The 13,846-nt window shown below is 35.9% G+C and overlaps 1 long non-coding RNA gene across 2 annotated transcripts; it reads right to left on the bottom strand.

Moving 5' to 3' along the window:
• Positions 1-1,051: 1,051 nt before the first annotated feature.
• Positions 1,052-4,322, bottom strand: LOC148703380 (uncharacterized). 2 transcript variants are annotated; one of them, XR_015986983.2, is made up of 2 exons: positions 3,484-4,322; positions 1,052-1,431 (listed from the first exon to the last, which is right to left on the bottom strand). It is a non-coding gene; the product is annotated as an uncharacterized LOC148703380 (long non-coding RNA). The 2 variants fall into 2 exon arrangements; XR_015986982.2 differs by having other exon boundaries at positions 1,052-1,434.
• Between the last annotated feature and the right edge of the window lie 9,524 nt (positions 4,323-13,846).

Consider the following 13,846-nt stretch of genomic DNA (forward strand, 5'->3'; position numbering starts at 1 on the left):
CTTAGGCCATCTAGGCATGGGAGATTTAGATCTAAGAAAATTGGTGAAGAAGAACGAGAGGGAGGGGGGGAACTAAAGCATGACAGAAGTTGGGGAGAAATACAAGGCTACAAGGATCTAATTCTCTTCTAATAAAGACTATTCATAGATAGGGGGGTTGGTTAATAGCCGCATTTGGAATTTTTGGAATTAGAAAAGGGCTTTGATGATGCCTAGTGGCATGTATTTATTGGCTTAAAGAGAGAATTATAGATCAAGCATTAGAATTTGGAACAACAGGCTGCTTCGATGCTCTCTCCAAGATCGAATGACTAAGCATTCTTCTCTCTTGCAAATTCATTGAACTAAACACTGGAAATGTAGTTATAAAAGCAACAACTATAGCTCAAAACCTCCCTAACATTTCCCATGTGAAAACTATCCCAGACTATTGGTTGGGCAAGCCCAGCTTTAGCCTCTCCCTTTCTCTTTCTCCTAAACAAAGTTGCAGTAACAAATCTTGTTTTTGGATTTTAACAGGCAGAAAAATGTCAAAAAAAAAAAAAAATCAAGCCTTGGCTTCCTCTCGATCTATTGACATCATTCTGAAATAATATTATGTCAAAATTCTACAACTGCATATATTAAATGGAAAAAAAAATTTTCTATCTTCGCTCAAATGATATTAAAAAACTATTCAAACAATTACTTGTTCATAGTTTTCCTGATACTATCATGACATATGATAAAATTAGTAAAAACTAATATCTGCTATATCAATAGTCTTATTTAAAAAAAAAAAAAAAACAAAAGCTAAGTACCCATATCTCAGCTGGTTCGCAACCCTCTCCTTATGGAAGAGGTCTAGTGTTTAAACCCAAGTACTTGTGTCCCAACTATATTGTCAAAAAAATATTTTGTAATAACTGCAAGGAAATAAGTAATAGTAGGAGAACCCCCAAGAGCTGCTATGACTGAACAAGTGTACCAAAAAAATAAATAAAAGATAGAAAAAAAAAACACTGCTATGACAGCAAAAGACAGATAAAAGAGCCCTTGTACTTCTCTAATCTTTCATCCACTTCTGAGAACTGGACCATATGAATACCAGTTGTTATCAGATAAAACATAGGATTGTTTGTTCCAGAAAGTAGAAAACGTGTGAATAGTATCCCTGCCATTCCTTGATCTGCCTATGACATAGTAATTAACAAATGCTTTATTGGAATCATCAATCATCATGGTACTCATTTACATCCCATGCATTCACATCTTATCACTATTACCAATCAAGTTATAACCTTTATATCTTCTCTCATTTACCTCAAAGATAATTTAAATCTTTTATCTTACAATCTGTGGAGTTAAGTCTCTTGTCAGCTGTTATCGGTCATTTGAACTTGAACAACAAGCAAGCTACCGCGCTCGGCTGTCTGGTATCAACACTTCATCCTGCTGCAGAGAAGCACCATCAATTTCATTTCTTCCTCAGATCTTTTGTTGTATTTTAAAAGAAGCTTTCTCAAGTTGACATTGTAACATGTTCCATGATCTAAATTTGCAACATAAATTCTTACTTCTGAAATGATGTTGGACTGCATTCAAACAGAGCAGCAATAGGAATTTCTGATGAAAAATCGAGATAGAAATGGGAAGAACTATACATATGTTTCAGAATCATTCGCAGATATGCTTAGAAAATCAAACTTTAACATCAATCATTTAGAAGAGTATGCGTTCAGATAATTGTTGAAGCAACGCCAAGCTGATTATGAGATTTTGAACAGTTTAAAAACTAAAAGCCATCAAATGTCACTTTCCGAGGAACAATGAATCGACTCAGTTCATCAGCGACCTTCATATTCCAAAAAAGACATGAACTTACAGACAACAAGCTAAAGTAACTACTACATATAGTCCATTTAAGGCATAAAAGATAGAAGATACATTAGGAGATAGTCAGAGTATATTAAGAAAGAGATCAAAATAAAGTGCATTCATCAGAGTTGCACGAAATTTAAATGTAGTGACTGCATATGAATGCTCACTTGAATAAAAGACTCATCCACTGTATGTACAACACTTTGGTTAGGGTAATTATGTGCAGAATGAAACATCAGACATTCTTGAAGCGCCATCTATAGTCTCTTAATGCATCAAAAAATAATTAAAAATATCAAATATAGGTATCATGCAGAGGGTTCATGCTCAAGGACCAAGGAAACAATTAAACAAGTATCTGCACATGCAATTGTCATGGCCATATTTCTTCCATGAAGCATTATATCTGGAAAAAGGCCAACAAAATGAGAAGAATGCAGGATAGGAGAACTTAGAGGCATTCATGGTACTTGTATTTGATTTAGATGTTATGCAATATCAAGTACTCTAGGTCAATCACTACATGGAAATTCATTTTCTTTTCTTTTTTTAGAGGGTAGTGCTGAACTTCCTATTGCTTTTTTCCAGACGTAAGTGCAGACTTTTCGATGGGCAGGAGGACCCAAGATGATGCGTTTGCTCAGCATTAGAAATCACATAAAGACATCAAGCGAATTGCACTATAAAAGAGGCTTTAGCAGCTCAGAGCAGTCAAACCAATTTCTATAATCTTACAGAACTATCGATGTTCATAAATCAAATTACTGTCATATGCTATGATAGTTATTACTTATCTATAGAATTTACTGAAAAGGATTATTTCCCAAGTAAATAGCATTTTTCTGAAATACCTCCAACCCCCTTGTATATACTTCCAAGTCCTTGTCTAAAGCTTCAATCTCTACATTCATATATATGCTCACTTCCCGTTCACTAAAAATAACTAGACAGATAAAACATCCATGGATTTCAATCAGTGCTAAGTTTGCCACGAAACTAATAATTTACAAATTAGATACATACGCTGAAAGAAGAATCAAAAAGTCATATTAGAATTTACTTGCTAAGAATTAATCGAAGTAATCAGAAATAAAGAAAGAATCTCCAATCCTTTATGCGGCGACAAGGTAGGAAAGAATCTCAAATTCAGCGATGAACTCTACTCCAATCAAATCACATTTGGTAATATGCAAGTGAAACAATCAAAGCAGGATAATGGTAGCAACCAGCGATGAACTCTACTCCAATCAAATTCAGCGATCATACCTTTCTACCCAAAGCAGAACTTCTAACACAAAATAGGATAATGGTAGCAACCAGAAAGCTCGCATTCAATTACACAAATCCAAACCCCCACATCAATCATTGCCAAACTGAAGAAGTGAAACGATCTCAAACAAAAACCAGGATTCTACCAATTTAATTTGAAACAGGATAGATCCGAACCACAAAACCAAAACCCTATCGATCTTTTAAAGTATATATGTGGCGTATAGGAAATAAGAGCAGAAAAGAGGTAAATACAGATTGCCAGCAACCATATGTTCCGATCCATACAAAATTTTCATGCAAAAAAGATCAAATTGAAGCCCCGGAAGCAGAAGAAACACATCAAAGTCCAACCTTTTCTCTTATTCCGACCGTTTGGCCCCCATAAGCCGGCGCCGAGTTTGCCGCTTCCATGGCTGGAGCACGGAATCCTGATACCTGGAAGGCATTGCCAACTGCCTCCGACGCCTCTTTAGCTTCATACCCACCTCAACTTCGCTGCCCCTCTCCTCCCAAATCTTCTCAATTCTATCTTCCTCCTCTTTGGCTCCGTTCCTGGCATTCTTCTCAGCATCCAGAGCTCTGTCTCCATTGACTTCGATGACAGCAAGCACCAAGAGATCGAGGCCTTCGCAGCGGGAGGATGAATCGTTCGAAGAAGGGGAATTCCATGGAGGGGATGGAGAGGGAGTGGGAGTAGCGGGGAGAGCAGAGGAAGAGTTCAAAGGTGGAGTCTTTGAGCCTCGAATTCTCATTGGGATCGATCTCGTTTGATTAGAAGGGAGGCTTAGTAGTATTATTACGACTACAAGAGAAGGGGATTTTAGGAATTGCGAGGAATTCGGGGACTGGGGGGATTGGAGAATGGGGATGGGAGAGACCGAAGGAGAAGCAGCGAGGGGATGGTGGAAAAAAATATATAACAAGCAATATTGCATGTGTATTTTCGGAAGGGTGCAGTGGACATATTAGGAACGGAATCAAAGAAGCTGTTGTTTATCTATTTAAGCTTAGTGAAATTAGCACTGATTCAGTTTAAGTCCGATTCTTCTATTCCAAAATTGGTATACAAAACTGACCTGATGAACCTTGTTGCCTCCCTAAATGTCCCTCATAATGAAGTAAGCGATCTGAAATCATCCTGACTCCTAAATCATCGCCCAATTGAGTAATATTAAACTCAACCTTAGTTTCGAAGATCATCCCAAAATAGTGACATTGGGTTAAAATTTAAAGGCAAAAATCTCTTTCAGACCAGCGAGAAAAATTGTTTCCAAAAATGTTGATCCCTAGCAAAAAAAAAAAAAAAAAAAAAAAAAAGATTATTCTAACCAAGAATGGTTTGATAATCCCACAAAAAAAATTCTTTTAGTTGAGAAGGTTTGATACTCTTCTATTATTACTTCGATCGGTTTTGATTAGCATTTGATCTTATTAAATTGTTCTAGAGGAATAGGTTTTGATAATTTGATTTATGTTCATAGTTGTTTTTCTATAATTTTTTTGAGAATTATATTTGATAGTTGAAAGGATAGTTTTGGTATTACAAAGACACTGAGTTTGGCTCGTAGCATATTAAATAGGTTAATTATAGATATCCAAAAATATTTAATCAGTGAAATATAGCATATCAAACGTAATAATTTTGGATCATCATGGAGAATTAGATTACTCTAAGATGGGGATCCCCAGCATTATAAGATCGTTATAGTGATTTCATTTAGGTCACCAAATACCACCGAAGTGATTAAGCCTCCATTACTATTTATAACAATAATAGAAGGAAGAATGGCAAATTTGAGCTTAAGCAATGCAAAACTCAAGGAGAATATACAACTTTTTAGCTCCTTACAGCGATAACATGTTTTTCCGACGTATATAGCTAGCAAAATGTGAGATCAAGGAGAAATATGCACTGGACTGGGAATATTCAACCATAAGAAGAAAATTCAATTATTAGTAGTCCGCATAGGAAAAACGCCTCTAAAATGGAACTAATAATCCCAATGTTTCAACGATTGTGGGCTTTAATTGATTCCAAACCTTTTTGCACGGCACTTCTCTCCTATAGTTTCATTCCCCCTTGCTGCAAATTCTAAGCCTTATCCAATGAATGGGATGCCATCCGAACAGGCCCTTAAGCATGTTACAATGAAATTTCCATTCACGAATGAAGTGATTAGATTTTATAACTGGCCGTCAACATAATCTTCAGTCCTATATAATTAGTGTCAAATTTCTCGTCAAGAAAATATTTGACAAGTAAGGGATCTACCATAAACCATAATTATAGGTAGGGAGTTCTCCTTTAATAATTGCGGTTCAATCATTTGCAAGAGAGTCGTTCAAATTTACCTTAAGACTTTTAAGGACTTTATGAATTAGGTTATCTAAATTTATCTATAGCCTAAGCATCTTATGCCTTGTTGGACATCACCTACATCTTCTATTGACAAATGGCTTAGTAATGCAATGAAGTGTTTGTCGTATAACAATCCATGGCTTTCTTATGATATGCTCACCTTTGGGCAATTGTTCACCAAATCTACTTTGTCCTCCTTACAAGCTTTCTCAAACACATCGCTTATTTGTTCATGAAATTTCATGTTACGCATTATCGTACAATCTTTAATTGGACCTAGCTTTTCATATTTGCTGTAAAATGGTGAAATAGCTAAGGAACAATTCCAGTCTACCTCGGAAAGATAAGAAAACAAAAATGCTCTCTTCAAATCCCCAAGAAGTAGGATTGTGTAAATTGTATATCTGTACATTAATCTTCTGTGGTCCATCATTTCGCATTAATGTATCACAGATTCATAATATGATGTCATGGCCTCGAGAAGTATTTACTTGCTCATCTCATCGCTAATCTTGCACCTACTATATTCTCGTCTTGTTTGTTTTCAAATTAAGGTGCAGTTTCCTCGACGGGTTAGCCTCCAACTTAAAAACACAAAGCCTCATAACGCCGGGCGTACTTATGAACAGCCCATCCGTATTCCTTTTCACCTTCAGACTTCCATCGCAACGCCTTGATGAATGCCCGACTCCATTGCAAAGGAAGCACACCAGGCCATTACGGCAGTCCTTCTCAAAGTGACGAGATTGGGTTTTAGATCTTGAGGACAAAGGCTCCGAACACAAAGGTCTTGAGGAACTAACGGGAACGGTTATTTGATTGATAGCAGAGGAGTTAGGATTCTTAAAATGGGTGTACCAAGGCCTCGGAAAATTCTTTGAAAAAAGGAGGGCATGAGAGAATAAGCTCTTTTGCACGAATGGAAGAATAATTAAGTATTAACAGGAGATCACCAAAGAGCTGTATGTAACAGCCGAGAAGCCTCTGTTCTACCCCCAGTTTTCACTTCAAAATTCGGCTGGTTACATCCTAAACATTTCAGAATTGGCTGGGCTTGGCTTTTGGTGGAGAGTAGCCCAAGCAGGGAATGTATGAACGTTCTACTGAAATCATCAAATTATTCAATGACCTTATTACACTCAACTCATAACTTAAAACCTTTATGAATCTCCTCTCTTCATTTTATGGTCGTAGTCTCTTGTAAGCTGCCATCGGTCGATCAAACCAGCTATGTATTGTGGCTATCTATTGTCACCGCTGCAGCATGAGTGCACCATTATCTATCGCCGCGTATTGCTCTATCATTTGTGGAACAAAAAGAGAAGCTTTCTCCTCTTGACATTGTAAAACATGGTTTCATGAGCTAAAGTTGCATGGATTTCTTTCTTTAAATTGAGACGCTGCTCGACAGCATGGCGAAAAAGAGTAGTGCCAGGAACTTCTAACAAAATTTCTTTTCGAGAAAAACTTCTTGAAAATTTTTTTGGCCTTTTCGCTAAGATCAAGAGTGAAGTGTGTGACCTTCTGATGAAATGTCAATGGAGACAGTGGAAAATAACTATACTATTATTTCGTTGTCAATCAGAACAAGCTTGGAAAAATCATTCAGGCATTAAGTACACCAACCGTCTAGAACAGTATGTCTGTAGACAATTGTCATTCTGCAGCTGCAACAATAAAACCTTTCAACAAAATGATAACTAAATTAATTTTGAGATTTTGAGCAGTTCAATAACTAAACACATCAAATTCTACTTTCTGGAAGAATGAAGAAACCCAATTTAATTCTCACCGACCATGATATTCAAATGTATGGTGTGACTTTACAAAGTAGTAGGCATGGATATTTGATGATAAGTAGTAACAAGAACTAATGCATATAAAGAAATTATAATAGAAAAAGAAGTGCACTGTATAAGTACTACATGAAATTTAAATCACAACCGCACGAATGCTCAATTCAGTAAAAATCACTTGGGTCTAAATGATGATGTCCAAAGGAAAGAATATAAGTTCTTGAAGTGAGGGACATTTCCTAGTCTCATAATGCATGCAGCCCACATCTGAAAGAGCCAAATATCAGTGCACACAATCCATGACCTAGGACTTGAGAAACAATTATATAAGTACTTGCGCATGCAGTTGTCATGACCATATTATCATCCATGAAGTGTTTATAGCTGAACAACCAACAAAATGTTGGTATGTAGTCAAGGATAATTGGCTTTTTGGAGAGCTTTGGAGCATGTATGATAAGAAAGCATAAGAAAGAGAACTAAGAAGCATTATGGTAGTTGCATTTGCTTTTGTTTTTAACTGTTGCTTTTAGTGTAAGTAATATTGATCGATCACTAGAAAAAAAAATTTTAAGGGAATTATAGAAATTTCCAATGGTTGTGCACAAGAAGAAGTATTTGATTGGCAACATCAACCAACATAGAAATGTCATGCAAATGCATATAATTAATTAACATGTATCGAAGAAGAGGGTTTAGCAATGCCAAGCAATCGAACTAATTTCAATTTTCTTATAGGACAACCATGGATGTTCATGAAATCAAATTACTACCACATGCTACAAAGGTAGCACTTATTTATGGAATATAATTAAAGGATTTCTTTACAAAGACAATAACATTTCCCTGAATACCTCCAATCCCTCTTCTATACACTTTCAAACCCTCGCTTAAAGCTTCAAGCTCCTGCTAAGATCTATGCTTGCATCTTCTTCACTCCAAATAATAATCGAACAAATCGGAGGTGAAAATGAATTTCGATCGATACTAAACTTGGAAGGAAACTTATAACTTACAGATGAAGATACACAATGCTGAAAAAGGAACCACATAATAATCTTTAGACTTTTCCTTTACTCAAATGGAATCAACTGAAATATGAATGGATCCAAATCTCATGAATCGAAAAGAGGAATCTCCAATTCTTTGCATGATAAGTTGGAAAGCAAAACAGTAATTTATATTCAATCAATTCTCCTTCAATCAGATCATGTTTTAGCAACAAGCAAGTGAATAAGTCAAAGCAGGATAATGGAAGCAAATGCCTTTGGACTCAAAGCTGAACTCCTAATGGAAAACAAGATAATGGAAGCAACCACAAGAATCAAAAACATCCAGATTCTGTACATCCAAAATCCCCAATTCCAAGCATGAGCAAATAGGAGAAACAAAACAATGTCGAAGAGAAATCAAAAAATCTTTAATTTTTTTTAACTTGACACATGAGAAATCCAAACAAATAAACCAAAATATCACTCATCATTTATAGTATGCATCCGTTAAAGCAAAGGAAAGAGGACACAAAGTGATTAAGAAGGAGATAAATAAAGACTACTGCTTCAATCTCTACAAAACTTCCATGCAGAAAAAGGTAAAATTGAGATCCGAGAAGGAGAAACAACAAATAAATTTCCGGCCTTTGTTAAATCTTATTCTGATCATTTGGCCCCAATTGGCCGACGGCGGGTCTGCCGCTTCAATGGCTGAAGCACGGAATCCTGGTACCTGGAAGGCAGTGCCAACTGCCTCCTCCGTCTCTTTGGCTTCAAACCAACTTCGAATTCGCTGCCCTTCTCCTCCTCCCTCTTCTCAATTCTTATTTCTTCTTCTTTAACTCCATTAATTCCATTCTTCTCGGTATCCAGAGCTCTGTCTCCATTGACTTCAATGACGGCCAGCACCAAGAGATCGAGGCCGTTGCAGCGGGGCGAGGAATTCGATGGGGGGGATGGGGAGGAAATGGGAGTAGCGGCCGTAGCAGAGGAAGAGGAGTTCAAAGGTGGAGTCTTTGAGGCTCGAATTCTCATTGGGATCGATCTCCTTCTACTTAAAAGGGTGGATGGTATCTAGGAGTAAATATGAGGGGATTTTGGAAATTGGCCGGAGTTGCGTGACGATTGGAGAAGGAAAGGCTGAAGAATGGAGAAGGGAGAGATGGAAAGCGCATCAAAAGGAGAGTCACGCGAATCCTTTTTAAAAATAATTAAGTATTAATTACAATAATTGTAATATATATATATATATATATATATATATATATATATATATATATATATATATATATATATATATATATATATATATATATATATTGTAGTAAAAGGTGACTAATCGGCACCGAGTCACGTTAGTAATCGAAATTTTTTAAGGAAAAGCGAGAGTTATATGCAGACTTTAAAGATTTCAACTAGGTGGGAGAAGATGAGAAGATAATAAAAAAACCTCCTTGTATCGTAGGTGGAATATTGGGCTAGCCACTCAGAAGAAAGCTAAAAGGCAATATGTTGGAACTACCATCTTTTCTCCGTTGTATATCCTAATGGTCACTCATTTCTAAATCTATTAAACTATTATTCCTACAAAAAATAAAGTTCAAGATGTCATTGTCAATATATAAGTTTGGCTGCAAGTTTGCTCAATTCTAGAATACATTAAGATATTCTACCCTTCGAGCATTTACAAACTAGTGCATCTAGTTCGTACTTTTATTTCATATATAGTGTTGTATGAGGTGGATTGCTAGTGTTAATCTATCCATATAATGGCATATCTAAATGTTAGTGCAAGGTAAAGGAAGAACTCCACAAATACTTTCCACCTCAACATCTTATAGATGTGATACCTAATCTCATCTATAACTATGAATATATGTCAAGCACTTAGAAATATCTAAACCTATTTTTGGAAAACACGTCATCTACTTGGATAAATTCCTAGAGTACTCATAGATCCTTTTTTGGCTCCATGGCCGATGTTTGACGCATACTCTATATTGTATATGATTGTGTGGATAGGAGATAGTCATAATTTTTTAACTATTTTTATTGTTAAATATGCAAATGGTTTTTAGGCAACACTATGCTTCCAACATGTTGCATATGGATAGCAACAGGTCAAATATGGATCGAGTCAGCCAATACCCATAGTTGCCCAAAATTGGAAAGCATGTACTCATACTCACTCCGTACCCAAATCAGGTAAAGTAGATGGGCCAGGTTGTGGAGGGTCGGGTCGGGTCGGGTTGGATTGGGTTGAGATATATAATTATAGCTTATAGCTAATGAGATTATAGCTGTGATTTAAATGGGAGAAGCTTATAGCTTATTCTCTTACGATCCAATTTTTGATTTAGATAGAGAGAATCCTAGTGTGCATCAATAACTACAATATATTCTAATAAGAAATAGTTCATATATAAGTCAAATTAATTGAGGACTTAAAAACAAAACAAACAAAAATAATTGACTATTGTGATTTTCATAGAATATATATATTTTCTAACTTTTAACAATAATAAATTTCTAAGTAATGAGGTGGTGGGACGACCGAGGTGAACAGGACTGTGACTACTATCACCTATCAAGTGAGCGGAGGCAGGAGGTGTAGATTTATGTTATATTATATCGGGTCGGGTTTAGGGCGGGGCATACCATTATCCATACCCAACCGAAACACGCTTCCGATATTATATCTAAACCCCATACCTGTTTCCAAGTTTAAACAGTTGGGTAAAATCCGCTCCATTTGATTTGGGTTGGGTCGGGTATCTAATGGGTTGGCTAAAATTGTCACCCCTAATCTTGCAAGTTATATTTATCATATTATATTCAATCTATTTGGTAAATCCTAAATGATGCGTCTTCACATTATTATCCCCAAGGGCCTAGTTTTTCACCACCACTCAGATTATGAAAAAGTAGAGGAACAACTCCAAGTTAAAGGAGAGCTATGAAACCAAAAAGTCTCTTCAAATTCCCAAGAAGTAGGGTCATACTTTGTATTGGTGCACCAAGCTTCCATAGTCTATTGCTTGGTGTTGCACCACTTGGAGTATCTTAATATATCACAAATTGATAGCTTAATTTAAAAGTCTTATTGTATGGGCTAGATTATATAACTACATTTTATTTGTAGAGAGTGATGCAATTTTCAATTTGTTCCCCATCTCCATATCTCCAATTCCCTTTTTCTTATCAGTTGAATTATGACACCTCACCTGTTAAGTGTATTTCACTTTTGCTTTAGTCTAATCTCCATTAAACTTAGAAGATACTATTATATTTAAATGCTTCTATGTATCAATCTATTCTCATGTAATTGCAAATAGCGTTTCAAGTATAAACACTTTAAAGAAGATGTTGATCATTTAAGATAAAAAAATAGATGCTATCAAACTAATTCATCACTTCAACTTGAATTTTATAATCTGATATATAAAAGGGAATCTGAGGCTAATATTTGAAATAAAGCATTTCATTAAAGTAAATATATGAAACAAGTGTCACGCTCTAACCAATGGTCCAAATCGAGCATGTGACATACAGCTGCATGACATGTAAGGTATGCATACCTTTTGATTTGATACACATTCATGTCATTCCTAACTCAGGTAGTAGAAGAACCAATAATCTATTATATTTATTCAAAGAAATAGTCTACCAACACTATTAATAATGAATCAAATATGTCAAAATCAAATTATTCTAAGAACACTAGTTAATGCTTCCCAAACCCTAAGCTCCTCGCTGCTTGGTCCCAAGCCCCATCTGCTTGACTGCATATGTAAAAAATATTAAAAGAGACATAATGGGCTTTATAGCCTAATATGTAACCAAAACCTCTAGTACGATGAAATATATTGTAAGATAAATATAAATTTTTAGTTTGCATGATTTTCTATAAATAATATTTTACTTGTTATATGAACTACAAAAAAAGTAGAAATAAAGGAAAAAGCCATGAAAAGAATATCACATATTCTATTATAAAAATGATATACGAAATGCATCTTATTTACAACAAAAATGTGTTCTTTCCTAGCATTATTGTACTGATTCTGAGATGATTTAATCTAATAGACAAGGGTTTGGCAAAGCATATATTTTTTACTAATAAATATTTTAGATCTTTTAGATGATATACAATGATTTAGATTTTTCAAGTTGGAACTATCATCTTTGAATTGTGAGTGTTAGCTAGTTTACTTGATAAAGTTACAAGGGTCAGGTACTTTGATGACTTTGGCTTCTAGTCTAGCCTTCACCATAATTCATGATCTCGATGAACTTCGATAGCTAGGAATTTTGTATGCAAGTGCAATGGCTTAAGTTACACTTATTGCAAGTGTATAACCAGGATATTGCACATGTGATGCACGTAGCTAAGAAAGAAAGAACCAATAAGGAGTGCTGCAAGAGAGGAATCATATATGATGAAGGGCTGCAAAGTTTCGAAGTCACAGAGTTTCTCGAGTTTTTTGCATTTCATGTGGGCTCTGTCTATAAATTGAAAGGTGAGAATAAAAGAAAGAAGAGGAGAAAAAAAGGAGGAGAGAGACACTAAGGCAAATTCTCAAGTTAGCATTATAATTAGAATAAGTATAAAATTTGAGAAGGTGCCTCCACCCTCAAGTTCTACTATACTATGCAATTGTCAGTATATGTTTTTCCTAGTCTCATCCTAAATAACTACACTATAAGTGGTTCTACATTTCCTTTTCCTACACAATATATCTCATTATTCATCCAACTAGTGGTAAAGCAGCCTCACCCTAATTCTCTTAGTAGCAGCTCCCTTCCCAACTCATTATGTTATATTAGTTTTCACTCTTTTCTCATATTACCTTTGAGCTTGTGACCACCACCAAGCATTTACTCCGATTGTATCACCCCTTGCCAATTGCGTAAGTAGGTGAGGGTTCAATTTCTGCCGAAATTAATCTATAAGAGAGGGTGGGTATAGGCAGGTGGTGCAAATTAGAGCCCCATATATATAATCTGGAAAAAAATGAAAAGAACAAAAAGAACAAAAAAGAAATTAAACCTCATGGCCATATGTATTACATTTCAAGGTCCTCCTTCTATATATGATACAAATTTCTGACACTAGATGTGCAATAGCTCGTGGGTATGGTCTGGGATGGTGGCCTGGGCCAGCCGAGGGGTGGTTCAACGTGTGCCGGCACCTGTGATGGGGGAAGAAGGACTACTGATGGGAGTCATCCTCCTCCCCGAATTCATTGCAGGAGATGATCCTAGGGCTCGTCAGACTCTTGTGAAAACCGTGGGACTCGATCTGTAAAAGGAACCTGTTAAGTGCACATTTGTGCACATTTTAGCATTTTTTTGGATCTAATTTTCTAAAGTTCTCCTGCATATAACTCTTAAAAAAATGTATTTCTTTATTTAGGTTTCCTTATTGCAATTGAAGATCCTTCCAGGCCAAGCCTACCTAAAACCTGAGTCACTCCCTATCTTTCAACTGCATCATCACGATTCGTCCCTATTGTTATGGACAGAAGTTCATCTAAACCAATTGCGATCAGGCATATTTCAGCCAT

This window comes from Phoenix dactylifera, chromosome 5 (genome assembly GCF_051530095.1).
Source record: "Phoenix dactylifera cultivar Ajwa chromosome 5, Ajwa_hap1_PhDact_Kaust_v1.1, whole genome shotgun sequence".
Lineage (NCBI taxonomy): Eukaryota > Viridiplantae > Streptophyta > Magnoliopsida > Arecales > Arecaceae > Phoenix > Phoenix dactylifera.